Source organism: Saccostrea echinata, unplaced genomic scaffold (genome assembly GCF_033153115.1).
Source record: "Saccostrea echinata isolate AGI-Se365-2 ecotype Australia unplaced genomic scaffold, CSIRO_AGI_Sech_v1 ptg000028l, whole genome shotgun sequence".
Classification (NCBI taxonomy): Eukaryota; Metazoa; Mollusca; class Bivalvia; order Ostreida; family Ostreidae; genus Saccostrea; species Saccostrea echinata.
Genome location: NW_026889777.1, coordinates 16553857 through 16570338, shown reverse-complemented (window position 1 = coordinate 16570338; position 16482 = coordinate 16553857).

Genomic DNA, 16482 nt, shown 5'->3' with positions numbered 1-16482 from the left:
GACGAAATATCAAGAAAAATTTTGATATAATTGAAATTTAATTTTCCAATTTCATGTTTGTCACACTATAGGCTTATCGCTCGTCATGTTCACCCATCTCCTTGGCAAAAGTTTCCATGCATCCCTTTTGAAGTGATTTGTTGAAGTGTTGAAAAGATAAAAATACGTCAGAAAGATAAAGTTATTGAAATAATGACCAATCATGATATGTTTTTGCCATTTGCTAAAACTTTTGCATGTGAAAATAAATGTGCAGGTAAGTTTGAGTTAGACTGTAGGAGCAAAGGGAAGTTGTCATTTTGCTCATAATTTTACAACAGCGATTCCATGAATAAAGTGCGAGGCATTCACATGCAGATATAACCAATGTCTTTGCGTTTATCATTATACTTAAGCAATGTGTTTGATAATGTGATAAATAGCTAAAAATGCTATTTTTTGCATGTTGGCTAACATGAATTGACGACAGATGGATATGTTGGTAATGATGTTTTTTTTGCGTATGATAAATTGCAAAGGCATATTAACACACACTCCTATTTAGAAAACAGGACCAAGAGATTCACACATGTCACATTGCAAGAACGCATGTTTGACATTGCTATTGATTTCTGACAATGGCGTTTTCGCAGTAACATACTGTGCATGGGATGAATTCACGCGTTTTGAGGTTTTTGCGTCGTAATCGTTTTGTAAGAAAGCCAATAACATGATGAAGTTGACAGGAGGGATAAGAAAAATCAGCCAATTGGATATATACAATAAGGGTCTGCATTTCTACCAAAAAAGAAACAGATGATAATTTGACTGAAAAAACAAGATGTGTTTGTGAAACACTGATGCCCCCGTATGGCAACTTATAGCGAATGTTAAACTTTCTCAAATGCAACCCAAAGTAAGGTCTTGCCTCGAGGAATATACCTGTGAAATATGAAAGACCTAGCAGCAACCATTGAATAGATATGGAAAAGGTTAAAGTTTTTCAAAAGTGAGTCAAGCATTAAGGTCATGGTCAAATTGTTGGTATCCAAAGAAAGGTCTTGTCACAAGGAATATGCATGTGAAGTGTGAAAAGCCCTAGCACAATTGTTTAAAAGTAATGACCAAGTTTAAAGTTTTTCAAAAGTAGGTCAAACTCCAAGGTTAAGGTCAAAGGGTCAAAATTGTTGGTATCAAAAGAAAGGTCTTGTCACAAGGATAACATATGTGAAGTATGAAAGCCCTAACACCAACTGTTCAAAAGTAGTGAATAAGATTAAAGTTTTCCAAAAGTAGGTCAAACTCCAAGGTCAAGGTCAAAGGGTCAACGTTCTTGGTATCGAAAGAAAGGATTTGTCACAAGGATTACTTGCATTAAGTATGAAAGCCCTAGCACCAACTGTTCAAAAGATATGGTCAAGGTCAATGAAGATAAAATTTTGCAAAACTGAGTCAAACTCCAACGTCAAGGTCAAAAGGTCAAATATGATGGTACCCAAAGAAAGGTCTTGTTAAAATAAATACACCTATGAAATATGAAAGCCATATCTCCAACCAATCAGAAGTTATGGGCAAGGTTAAAGTTTTTGCGGACAAACAGACAGACGGACGGACAGGGCAAAAACTATGTCCCCCGAATCTTCGATTATGGGGGCTAAAAAACATTGGCTGATGACTGCTTAGCATTAGGTACAACGGGATCTCCTTTTTATGGCGTATGGATTACTTAGTAATTGATTGTTAACGGTTGTTCGTAAAATTCAAATTAATATGATTATATTTAGAAAACAGAACCAAGAGATTCACATATGTCACATTGCAAACACGCATGTTTCACATTGTTATTGATTTATAACGACGGTGTTCTGTGCAAAACATACTGTGCATGGAATGGATTCACGTTTTGAGTCGTTTTGAAAGAAAACCAATAAACATGACAAAGTTGAGAGGAAGGGATAAGAAAATGGGATTTTTTTGTAAGAGACTATGAACAGGATACTAGAATTTCATCACGTGGAGATCATAGTATGCATTAATACAAAATCACACGTGAACAATAAGCTATAGCTCCAACTAAAAAAAAACTATACGGCCTTGAGCTTATGATTTATGCTTATGTATAAGCCATCTGATAATGAAACCATTCATATGATTGCTGCACTTAAGGACATATGATACCGGTTTCATCAATCATAAAATAACAACTAAATCCATGTTTATATAAGTAAAATGAATAAGTTAAGCCGTATTAAGTTTCCTTTTTATTTTACTTTAAATGCTTTTTTCTGAATAATATTGTCCTATAAAGTGATTTTATTTTATAGAATTATAAGGATGAAGGCAAAAATAAAAAAATATATATATACAAAGTCTACAATTTTTTGATGCTTGAGTTTCTGATTGACAATAATTATGTAGTGTTTGGAGATCAGGACTTCCAACAATCTGTTTGAATTTCCATGGGTACCAATTGCGCCCAGTTATTAGCAGACCTATTTTTGTATTCATATGAAGCAGAATTTATTCAAAAACATGTACACGATAAAAAGAAAACACTTGCTGTGTCCTTCAACTCGACATTTCGATATATCGACGACGTGTTATCAATTAACAATAGTTTCATAGCAATATACCCTTATCACCTGCATATGTGGTTTATGTCTCTCAGTTGATTCGATACGCAAGAGCATGCTCTACGTATGAACAACTCTAAAACGAGACAAGCTATTGACAAACAAGTTGATGAAACAAAGATATCAACAGATTCGTTTGAAGTCATCATTTCGCAAGTTTTACGGTCGATACAATGACCTTGTCAGCACATACAACCTATGGTCAAATGCTGACTGACGTTTTTCATACTAATTGTTAGCCTATTATTTATACACTGAACTGTCTACGGATTTTTCCGTTTTTTTCCCCGATCATGACAAGGAGCACACGGCGGGTGTGACCGGTCGGCAGGGGATGCTCACTCCTCCATGACACCTGATCCCACCTCTAAATTTTGGGGATTGTGTTTGCTTTGCTCCAAATTTGTATCGTTTCATTGGTCTTTCGAGATTGAATACTGTTCGTTATCTTCTTATTTCATTTTATAGAATTATAAGGACGAAGGAAGAAGAGAGTCGTAACGAAATCGTTCCTTATTGTTGGTCAATGCGCCCCATAATTTTAGTCAAAGCGCCCCCTGAATTTTCCAGAATATGCGCCCAAAGGCACTTGACATTACATATTTTTCTTATTTAAAAAAAAAAATCCCATATCTACGGAAGCGTATTAGTGCCATTTTGACAATTTTTATTTTTTAATTTCTACACTTTAATGTGTAAAATTTACACTTTAATCTGTAAATTTTAAAATTTACACTTTAATGTGTAAAATTTACACTTTAATCTGTAAATTTTACACTTTAATGTGTAAATTAGACACTTTAATCTGTAAAATTTACACTTTAAAGTGTAAATTTTACAGATTAAAGTGTAAAATTTACAGATTAAAGTGTGGAAAATGAAAAATAAAAAAGTGTCCAAGTGGCACTAATACGCTTCCGTACATATCTAATAATTAGGTATGGGGCTGTATTTTTAATAATAAGAAAAATATGTAAAGTCAAGTGCCAGTGATTTTTTTTTCATTTATAATAATTCTAAGTTTATTTTTTATATTGTGTAACATTTACATTTATTTATTGACTGAGTAATCCCATTTGTCAAACATCTTAGTTATTAGTTTGCTTATAGTCAGTAAAACATCCAATATAAAACAGATGTGGCAAACTATGTTTTCTTTTTATTTTGAGTTACATACTAGGTCATATCGAGTCGAAATATAAATGAAAATAACGATCGTTAATTGATAAAACGTCGTCAATATATATAAATGTTGAGCTGAAGGCCACAGCAAGAGTCTCCTTCTTCTCATGTATAAGTTTTTATACACTGTAATTATTTCTGCTTCATGGGAATATAAAACAGGTCGGCAAATAAAGAAAAACAATTACTGAGCCCACCCTAGCAGAAAACGAACAGGAATAGAATTAAAACAAATGTTTTATTGATGGATACAATGCATATAATACGAAAATTAATCCTAAAACATGTGACTTTGATAATAATAATAATAATAATAATAATAGTAATAATAATAATAATAATAATTATTATTATTATTATTATTATTATTATTATTATTATTATTATTATTATTATTATTATTTACAAAGGATGGATTCTTAGTTCTCTGTTGTATGTCTGTCTGAATTATCTACCCAAGAGAGATATTCTGCAGCTATACCCTAATTGACATTGCTTCTAAATTAGGTTGAACAATACTGATGTTTCCCTTTACTTTGTTCGAGATTACATAAAAAAGAAAAAGGATACTCATTTCATTGTAAAAGTGATGTGTGAATAATTTACAAAAGTGTTTAACTTTTTTTAAGATCATATGTTCAAAATCTATAGATGTCTATGTTACATTGTAATATATTTCATTTCCTTCTGTGCAAAATCAAAAAAGCATTTATTTTAATGAAATATTATTTAATTTTTTTTTAGCTTTTTCAACATATCTTAAAAATGTTGATTTTCGCATCTTTGTTGACAGTTACACTTTTTCAAAGTTATACTTTTTTGATCTCGTGAACTGTTTTACAACCTAAAGAAAATGTTCAAATACACACTATACTTTATAGCATGTTACACTGCAAGGACGAGTAAATTAATTACGTTGTTATGAATATGAAGATAACGTACACTGATCATGATTACAGGTCCTTTTAAACAATGTAAATTGTGAGCAGAATGACACAGATCTCTAAACACAGAGTTAGGATCAGGTACAATAATTATCATGACAAGTTTGCTCCCATTTTAGATCAAATATTTATTAGATATTTGTGTTTATGTTTTGTGTGTTTATGAATTTATTGTAGTTAATAAGCATCTGAATTAATTGATATGATTGACGCATTTTAGACAAATGATGGTTCAATACATGTTACTTGGTCATTTTATGTTAAAATAACACACCCACCCACCCCTTGAAAGGATATTGCTATTATTGCATCGATAATATTGTCTGAAGATTTTTTTTATGATATTACTCGGACAATCTTAATCAAGAAACTTCTAAATAAAGATAATCACCAAGTCTAGTTGTGCATACAACATTTAAAATACTTCCATTGCCGTGAAAGCAAAAGAAATATGACGATTTTATTTCCTTCTGCTCTTTCAATGTTCTTAATTTTTTTTTATAAGATTATTCGTTTCATAATGTCAACTTATTTCTGGGCATAATTAGTATCGGTTGGACCAGCTTGTTGCACAAACTATGTCACTATTGCCATGGAAACCAAAAGAGGGGCTTTGCTGAAGGATTTTCTGTAAAAGTATTTTCAAATACATATTATTGATGTGATGTGTCTCTGCAACTTGGTATTTTAAATTTTAGAGATGGTTGTCTTTGGCATGAATAAAAGAGTGAATTTCTGAAAGTTTGATCTGTTTGGCATGAATAAAAGAGTGAATTTCTGAAAGTTTGATCTGTTTGGCATGAATAAAAGAGTGAATTTCTAAAAGTTTGATCTGTTTGGCATGAATAAAAGAGTGAATTTCTGAAAGTTTGATCTGTTTGGCATGAATAAAAGAGTGAATTTCTAAAAGTTTGATCTGTTTGGCATGAATAAAAGAGTGAATTTCTAAAAGTTTGATTTGTTGACAGAGCGTTAAAATAGATGTTGCTTATTCTTCCTTTATATCTTTTATGGCATAGGTCATTCAAGGTAAACAGAAAAAGGTCATTCAAGGTAAACAGAGAAAGGTCATTCAAGGTAAACAGAGAAAGGTCATTCAAGGTAAACAGAGAAAGGTCATTCAAGGTAAACAGAGAAAGGTCATTCAAGGTAAACAGAGAAAGGTCATTCAAGGTAAACAGAGAAAGGTCATTCAAGGTAAACAGAGAAAGGTCATTCAAGGTAAACAGAGAAAGGTCATTCAAGGTAAACAGAGAAAGGTCATTCAAGGTAAACAGAGAAAGGTCATTCAAGGTAAACAGAGAAAGGTCATTCAAGGTAAACAGAGAAAGGTCATTCTGGGGTAGCACTTGCTATTGCTTGCAATAGCAAACTTTAAATTGATTCTATTAAGGTATTCTAACGCAGCATTTAAAGTTTGACGCAAATGAAAAACTATCGTACAAACGACATTTAAAGTAAAAACGGAAGCAGAAAAGACGAAGATAACGACGTTATATGTAAATGTTGACTTCGAAAAAAAAATGAAACTGGATTTATTCAAAGAAGATCTTTTTTATCCTAAATGAGGTCGCTTTGTTCAAATATAGATCTGTAACATTAGGAAAAGTGGAGCATTTCCTTTGTTACCAAACATGATATCTCCCTTTGGACAACCTCGGCACACTCGAAACAGTTCATCTTAGAAATCCTTCAGGATCTGAACAAGAGTCTTACAGTCTCTACAAGCTCTACACAGTAACTTTTTATGATATATGAATGGCCTTCAGATGACCTTACACAAAGCACTTCTCTATTTACTGTTTATGTGGTAGCAGACTATAGACCAAAAAAAAACCCACACTGCCCCTATTTATATACTTTATTTACTTTCATTCTCTACGATATAAAAAAGTAACTCTGTCACTTTTTGATTGTGTTTGTTCTTAATGCTTTTACTAATTATTATCTGTTTATATGCAGGAATGGTTTTTCTTTCGAAATCTATGAAAATATTTTCTTATGGTAATTAGTTTTTGTAATTATGTTTCCATTTGATGAATCAGCACCATGTTTCCTGTCAAAACGTATAAGAAAATTCTGCATCCTGTCATTAGGGCGAGAAAACCCCGTTGTTATTGACAAATCGAATTAATGTACAGTACTAAAATAGTAGAAGTCCACATAGCATTTTTTTAATGCAAAGGGGAAGAATGTGAATTTTAAAATGTACATGTACTATATTGTTATACACATATACATATATATTAAAATAACTTATGTTATCCTTTTATGGTTTTAATTTGATGTACTAAAGTTATGTCTTATCCTATTTCAAATGAAATACGGTTCTTCAGATCGGAATCTGGTTGTCTTTTAACTTAACTGGGAGTACTTTGAAGGGTTAGAAATATAAATGATATTTATGCTTTTTTACAAATATTTTTTTGATGACCTTTTGAATTACTTATTGAACGACCCTCGTAAATAGATTAACCATTCGACAAATCAAAATGAAAATGGCCTTACAATTGGTATGAAAGATGTCAATCAACATTCGACCGAAAGAGTGATGGTGATTTTCTAACAATGTCCTTGTAAAGCCCAAAGAATATGCAAAATATTGACTTTTAATGAGAATGTGAATACCTCTAACATCAGCTTTTTTGTCATGAGCCGCCTTGTTTCAGAAATTGATAGTACATAGAACATGTTCTTGTGTGTATTGTGTCAAATGTGAGAAATAAACACCATATAGAAGTGAAAATGGTATATTGCTAAATAAATAATGAAAGTGAAATCGCTTGACATAAAGATTAGTTGTTGAAATCAATGTCTATATGTAGGAAAATATCTCAGTATAAAACACGATTCTGACTATGTGGTGCCTTTAATATCGAGTTTAATCGAATCAAAGTATGAATGAAAATGTCCATTGTTAGTTTATAAGATGTCGATGATATATTTAAGTGTCGATTTGAAAATCACAGCAAGGGGCTTTCTTCTTTTCATATTTAAGTTTATATTAAATTCTGCTATGCAGGAAAAGAAAAGATATTGGGTAATAAAGGGGTATGTATTACTACGATATTTCCACAAGGTTTTTGGAAGATGTGGTTTGCAATTATAAATAAGGAATATTTTATTATCTTCAGCAATCTATCATGCAAGGGATCAAAATGGTTTTAATAAGAATTATAATCTTTTAGAATACTAATCAAAAGATGTATAATTCTGAGGTAATTCTTTGTTGAAGACTTGTTTTTACAATATGAAAGAATTTTTCGTTCAATTTATTTAGCAGAATGATTATTTAGAAATCACATGTAATTAACGCTACTTCTCGAATTCGAAAAGTAGTACCACAACACTTCTCAAGTTCTTTACTAAACTAGAAAAAGACGTAATGGTAACCTAACAACAAAGCTTTATGATAAACGTGATGACTTCAACTTTTCAATCGTCAACTTCCATACTTATGTAGCAATATACTTTTATCACCTGCATATGGGGTTTATGTCTCTCAAATAATTCGATACGCAAGAGCATGCTGTAGGAATGAACAATTTCTAAAACGAGACAAGCGTTTGACAAACAAGTTGATGAAACAAGGATATCAACAGTCTCGTTTGAAGTCATCATTTGGCAAGTTTTACGGTCGATACAATGACCTTGTCAGCACATATAACCTATCATTGAGTCAAATGCTGACTGACTTTTTTGTACTTATTGTTAGGCCATTATTTATACACTGAACTGTCAACGGGTTTTTCCGGGGGGTTTTTCCGATCATGACAAGGAATACACGGCGGGTCTGACCTGTCGGCAGGGGATGCTCACTCCTCCACGGCACCGGATCCCACCTCTATATTTTAGGTCCGTGTTTGCTCTGCTCCAAATTTGTATCGCTCTATTGGACTTTTGAGATTGAGTAATGTTCGTTATCTTCATATTTCATGCAACGATAACGACGGACTTTTATTAAAACTTTGCAGACTCTGGAACTGCATCTGTTAAAAAATATTTCGTACAAAGAAAATGTCAGTGGTTCTATCAATCGTTTGCTTACAGAAATAATTTTGGTTATACAATTAATATGTACAAAATGTTTGGTTTTATTGTAAGGGTATTTCGCATGAAGAATGACTTAATCTTCTAAAAAATCAAATATGGAGATAACGAAGTGTGATCAAGCTCAAAAGTTCATAGAAAAAATACAATTCGGGAGCAAATCAAACACCGACCTCTAAAATCATCAGAGGTGGGATCAGGTGTCATGGTGGAGTAGGCATCCTCTGCCAAAGTCACACCCGCGAAGTGCTCCTTGTCATGATCGGGAAAACGGGAAAATCCGTTGATAATTCAATGTCTAAATAATGGCCTAACAATTAGTATGAAAAACGTGTCAGTATTCGACTTAATGATAGATTGTATTTGCTGACAAAGTCGTTGTATCGAACATTGAACTTGTAAAATGATGACTTTAAACGAGACTAGCTGTTGATAATCTTGTTTCATCAACTTATTTGTCAGTAGCGTGCCTCGTTTTAGAAATTGTTTGTACCTAGAGCATGCTCTTGGGTATCGAATCAACTGGGAGACGTTAACCCCATGTGCAGATGATCAGGGTAGACATAGACTTTACAGTTACATGTAATCGCTATTAAGTTGTACGTATTAATGCATTACTGAATATAAAAGTCGCCATTATACTAATTTTTTTTATTGCTATGGAGAAATATAAATGAAAGTACAATCCGAAGTATCCGGAAACTATACCTAAGGTAAATAATTTTGGTAAAACTTGTGTTTTTCACTTTAGAAATCAACGGAAAACGGAAAATATTTTTAAAACATCCCCCGTGCAACAAAATTTCCTTGTTACAGCGATTATGGATTGTTAATTAACAAATTCATATCAAAGCTTTTGTTGTTTCACAACATGGCAACAACATGGGGGGTGGGGTGGGGTGGGGGGTGGGGGATAACCGTTATTTAAAGACAAAAATATGTTTAATTTTACATGAGTTAATCATATGGAAAAAATGAAGGCTCATTTATCCATATCCATAAGTATTTTAAAATCCGAGTACTATTTTAAAATCTGGTGATGTTTTAAAGTCTAATTTCTATGTATATTATATTCTAGCCTCGTTATTGTAATTAGTTGTAATTAAGGTCAAGATCTAGTAAATGAGTTTAGACTTTCTTCTTGGTGCTAGATTCATTATGACGTCATAATTGATTTAAACTTGATTTTTCCTGTACTTTACGGCTTCAATAGAATTATGTAGAAAAATAAGCACTTTCATGGAATTCAATTTGAAATCACGTCAAATGTAACTCCGAAACCCTTATCCCGTTTAATATCATTTTAAAGTAGAGATCAAGAAGATATGAAAAACCGTTTTCTGAGAGACTGTAGGCAATATTGATACATTTCCTTTGTCTGAGATGGAAAAAACTCCCATATTTATACCAGACTTTCTTCATTTTTCATTGAAAATGGGCAGTTTATAATATGTTTTTCCGATGAGTTTACCCCAAAATTATGTCCGGATACACCTTATTTTACCAAGCTCTATTCGTAAAGGATCATTAAAAGAATGTGTATCTCAAATTTGAAAAATATGTGGGCACCTTTCATTCAATAGATCTTGACCTTAAGAGCAATTGACAATTTGACACTGATATTGATATTATACTTCAATCACCATTGAACTTTTGTTTGCGTTTAAAAAATGAAATAGCAAAATTGTCATTTTTATTGAACTAAAGGGGTATAAAATGAAGGCTGGAATCGAGAGTTAGTGTGCATAGTTCTTTGCCACACTCTCCCCTTGACCGTCTTTAAAACTTTATGATAAGCTAGTGATATTGTATGTTCGAATACATAACAGGTACCCTTCCTCCTCTCCCTTCGACCAACGTTTTATAGATGTCAATTTTGCAACGTTGATATTTGTAATTTAAATGCGTACCATGGTGTTGAATATAGCATACCCGTGTTTCATTAAGAAGTCGCTTTCTCAAAATTCCTATTTTTGTAACCATGGCGACACTGTTCGTTGAAATAGAAATACTAAAACAAAGAATTGTGAATCTTTGTGTACTTTACATGTGTACCAAATTTTATTGAAATCAGGCAAAAACTATAGGAGCGAAAGCGATTTGAAAATTGCTTACGACAATCAGAAAGCTGTAAAGCCAAAAATGTACGGATGATGGATATTAGGTAACTGTATAAACTCTTTACATCAAATAAAATTGACCAGTAAAACTAAAAACTAATTGACTGCATGCTCTGTTTTAATAGTATCAATAAATCCTCTATTGATTATTATTATTATTTGTAATTTGTTTTTATTTCTGGGAAGAAAAAAAGAGGGAAAAAAAACGTTTTGGCAATTATGGGTCTCTTTCGTTCGCATGACAACCGTGACGTCATTTTACTCTGCATAATTAAATATTTTAAGATTTTACCTTTTAGAAAATACATAGGTTGCTTTCTGTAAAGGTGACTAGAAAATGTCTAAATTTCTATTTCAAATTTTTTAGTCAGTTTTGCAGAATAAATGCAAAATCTCTGGTAGTTAAAGGGTTAAGAATGTAAATTAATGCCAAATACAGAAAAGCTATTTGAGAGCTATGGAATGCTATAAAATAATTGCATTTCTAAGGTCGAAATTTTGACTTGGGTGGACCTCTTTGGAAAAAAATTTCCTTGATCCACGGCTGGTGTGTGAGAACAAATCGAACAGAATTATTTATTAATCGATATTTTTTCTTTTCTTTTCTTTTCTTTCTTTCTTTCTTTCTTTCTTTATTTATTTGGTAAGATAATTATTAAAATTGCTCAATATGATATTTATCGGAGAATTCGCATATATAATGTAATTAATCAAATAAATTCTGCAATTATTGCTTTTGAAATATGCATATTATAGAATTCTTATTTCAGATTTAAAAAAAAAACACGTAATACACTGTATAAAAATTATTTCTTTTTGAAATTAAAGGAATTGATACATAACAAAATTAAATTAAAATAGATGATAAAAATCATTTATGGTAAAACATATACTGTTTGATTGAAATTGTTAATGCCAAGTACTTTATGTTCACCTTTTGGCTTTGAAATTTTATGCCAAACATTTCACTGTAATTCTAATGTTTATTATTATGAGTGTTTATTTGCCATGTTTTACTATTATTTTTCAAATTAAAGTGAAAGCTCATTTTTCTCTAAGTGTTATTATAAAATAAAAACAATATTGTATTTATCATAATGACCAAATCAATAATGTTTGCATGTTTTTCTTCTAATGACGCCAGTTTCAATATTTAAATAAAAGTTATTAAACGCTCTATAGGTGGGCATTTGATGCTTGTTAATTTGCAGGGGAATCCAATTATATAATTATCGCAATCAACACAGTCGATGACGAAACAATGCTCATTATGATACAAAATCATGGTTATACAGTCTAAATGATGATAATTTATTCTGAGTAGAGATGCTGTCAATCAATATATCGGATTGATGACCTTAGCAGGTGCATTCTAGAGGCGGTTGTTTATTTACCGGTTACAAGCACTGCAGTGTAGCACTAGAAGGTAATCAACACGACTGTAAACAGACCGGTCTCAGGTAGGTTCTTTACAAGCCTAGCAACATCATTTATAAAACAGTTTTTGTTGCATTGTTGCATTTTCATGTTGGTTACTGTATAATTTTATTTGTTCTATTGATTGCAATAGACTTTTAAAAAACTCTTGAAATTATTATTATTATTATTATTATTTTTAAAAAGATAAATAAACTGATGAGAAAAAATAAGATAAACAATTCCGTCGACTAATAAATCCTTAAGAAATGTTTTAACTGAAAATCATTCTTAAAATTACAATAGTAAATGCTATATTAAACAGACTAAGGTTTTGCTACTTTCTTAAAGACATTTGTGATAATATTATAACTATTTCAGATAAAAATGAAAACTGAAATGTTTGCTATTGCAAGCAATAATACATATCGTGCCGAACGGTGTCAATACATATTGATCAGGTGACGGCAATTTGTCCACTTCCCGAAAGAAATAATCCAATCTCTTTGTTAATTTGCCAGTTGTGTGAAAAAGTTTATCCAACTGTTTTTATGACAATCATCACCAATAAAAAATAAGTGTAATATAAGAATTAAAATATATTCCAATATATGCATCTAGCTGTTTGTTTGTACCATCTTTAATGTCTAAAAAGCGGCTTAAAAGCATTAGGTTTCCGTGAAAATATTGTAAAATCTTTTGGTTTATCTTGTTAATCTGTTTAAATGAATACCTAAACATGGTTTTTACTCAAGATAAAAGAGAGTTTTTTGGGGATGCTACATGGTAAAGGCGTAATTGTTAAAAAGGTCTATTTGAAGTAGGATAATGATAATTTTTTTTACGTTGCGACTTAATCTCATAAAGACTCATTCACTACCATGATTTTTATATTTTAGTGCAAGGTTCGTGACTATCCTAATCACTTAGTGTTGGTTACAGACAAAAGCGTGTTTTATTATATGTAAATTATATAGTGAATAAAAATTGCTGTTAATATATCTGTGACGATTCCAGCTGTAGGGAAAAAATCTTTTTAAAAAAAATCCCAACTCCTATTTTAAGTAGTTTACTTCCAAAATCTATCAAAAGTAATTGTGTGAACAATAAGCCAATTCCTACATATTAACCTCTTTCATAACGCTTTGTACTTCGGCAAAGAATGTTCTAAGAATACGAAAATTTACTTTAGCACTTTACAAGTCAGAAAGAATATGTTGTAAGTTTCTTAATTATCTTTAAATAAAATATTTCAATGTTTTTTCAACCAAAGACGTCAAAACATGTGTTAGAAAAAGAAGCAGCAAAATACTGTTTTTGACTAGAATTTTCAATACTGAACGTTGTTGTTACATGTAATAAGATTCTCTAACACATTTAGTGTGGATTACCATCTATTTTCATTTTCGTACTTATAACGTCCTTTCGCTGCCTTTGGTGCTGTTTCTTGTTTCTAACTTATGTCAAGGATTAAAACAAATACACATGCGTTGCTCCATTTCGCCAATTAACGTTTACATTAAAGATTATGCTGAATTTTGAGTGTCCGTTTTTATTATCTTCATCGATTCTCATGGAAAAAATCTGAAATCATAACTGCTAAATTAAAAATTGATATTTTTGCAAAAAATTGAATAAATACTGATATGATATGTCCAGGGAAAAGTGGCTGGCATAAATTTCAGATCGGCATTCAATCCCATCCATTATGAAACAAACTTTATTTTGAATATTGTGATAAAACTTAAGAAGAGAAAAAATGAATTTGCTTGACATGCTTATGCTAAGTTCAATCTTTACTGTTGCCCTATCATATTTAAAACATTTTGCAAGTATACATTTATAATCCATTGCCAAGTTAGAAAAGAATGATTTAATCTAATAGGAAAATCACATATTTTTTAAATAATATTTGTTAATGAGAAAAAAGACTAAAGCCGTAAAGAATGCTCAGAAGAAAGCTCAGAAATATACAAACTGATTTTACTGCAAAAATGGAATTATCCTGTAATTTGACAAAATCGATTTTATTTTGGTGCCATAAAACTGTTTTCTGTCCCTTTTCCAAATGTTTGCAATATTTTTTGAAAAAAGGTTGTTGATATCCTTGAATCATCAACGTATTTGTCAATAGTCTGCTTCGTTTTAGATATTGCTTGTAAGTAGAAATGCTCTTGTGTCTCGAATGAACTGGAAGACATTAACCAAAAATAATCTGTCGGAAACATTAAATTAAGAGGCATTTAAGTTGATGTAAAATGAATTTTTAAATCTTTGAGATTACTTAATTCTATTGTTTTTTATGAGACTGCGTAGAGAAGGTTGGGAAACTGTGGAATCTTCATTATTCGTAGGGGACCAATATTCGTAAATTCCGTTGGTCACCCTTACCCACGAATTTACACACCACGAACCATAGCTTTCTAAACATATTTGCTCATTGAATGCTCTGTATATACGAGTTACCCTCTAAATTACGTCCCGATAAGACAGTAGAAAATTTGATTTCCCACGAACACTGACCCCCATGAATAAAAATGATCCCATTTTGGGGTGTGTTTTTTTTCATTTACTTTATTGACAATTTGTCATAGGAATTAGACACAAGTTCCGAAACCTTCGGCAATCTTCTCCCCAGAACAGTATATTAAAATACCGATGGGAACGTATTAGACTAAACATATTTTCCCGACACGTCTGACACCTTATCAGACTGCATATTTTTCCGATACCTTGCCAGACTACATATTTTTCGAAACTTTACAAGAATTCATACTACACATGTATTTTGTTAATATGAAACCTCGTATTCTAGAACTCTTTCCTTTTTTTAGGGAGAAGAATGGCAACTGTTAGCCAGATTACGTGGATTATCTGTAGCTTATGTCTATTCACTTCGTCTGTCTGTCTGCCTGTGTCATATGATAAAGAGACAGAGGCAACAGAACAAGAGGTAAATACATGTATATAGCATATTTCTATATTTTATTCATGGTGAAAATGAGGGAAGTGAAAACTTTCTATAAAATATCTTTTTCCCCAAAATTCACAGATGTGGCGTTAGTTGTATATGACGATATTTCTTGGCTTTGATAATAATATTACATCATGAATTAATATTGAACGTCCATATTAATTGTATAAACGATGTATGTTTCATTTTCCAGGAACGTATTGTGCTGTCTGCAGTGCATCTTCTAAGACTTTTAAATCAACAATTCTCCCGATCTCATGAGACACACAAAAGAAACCTGGGGACTGTGGATTCGCTGTATAATTTACCTGACCTATTTTACAGAGGAAAAAAGTAGCCGATCTTCTAAAATATAGGTAAGAACATAAAATGACATTGTGTTGAGTTGTTTATTTGAATAGAACAGTACAGTACAGTGACAAATTTTAAAATTAACAATCAACATTAAAAATACAACTTTAACATCAGTATGTATCAGCCAGCAAACGTGAATGTCATCAAATAAAGCAACCTGTATTAGCTAGCAGATGCATATGATCAGCAAAAATACTTTTCTTGTACATAAGGATAATCTATTATGTCAACTTTTCTAATATTAAATTGACGTCGTGTTTCCCGACTTTCGTAATTATGCAACAATACGCGTACGGCTTTCCATCTTATATTTGATCAATAGAATAAATCGCACAATATATTGACCCTTTTTTGTAATATCAAATAAATGATAATATTTTGTAGGTAATGATAGAAAGATTTACATTAAATTTAGACATTAAAGCACTCACTTGATTCTGTTTAGGTCAAAAAAGCATCAGAGTCATTACAAAAGTAATATTTAAAATTAGAGCTAACTTGCTCAATCATTAATACATTATCCAGTTTTTTGAGTGAGGGAGAAAAATGAGTGTCGTTATTTATAACTGACTGGGACCATTACTTTTACTTTTTTCTTTGTTGGTTAAGATTTCAAGAAAAAATCTTCTTAAACGCCTGATTCAAAACAAGTTTTTACATAAAGCAGATTTCTCAAGCAAAATCTGCTTTTAATTAATGATCAAGCGGAAAAGGCAAACATGTATAATTCCCATGATAACCCTTCTACATGTTAAGACGGCAGTGTAAATTTTCGGACACTTTTGTATTTTAAGTGGAATTAATTTTCTAATTAGTTGTTGAGTAAAAGT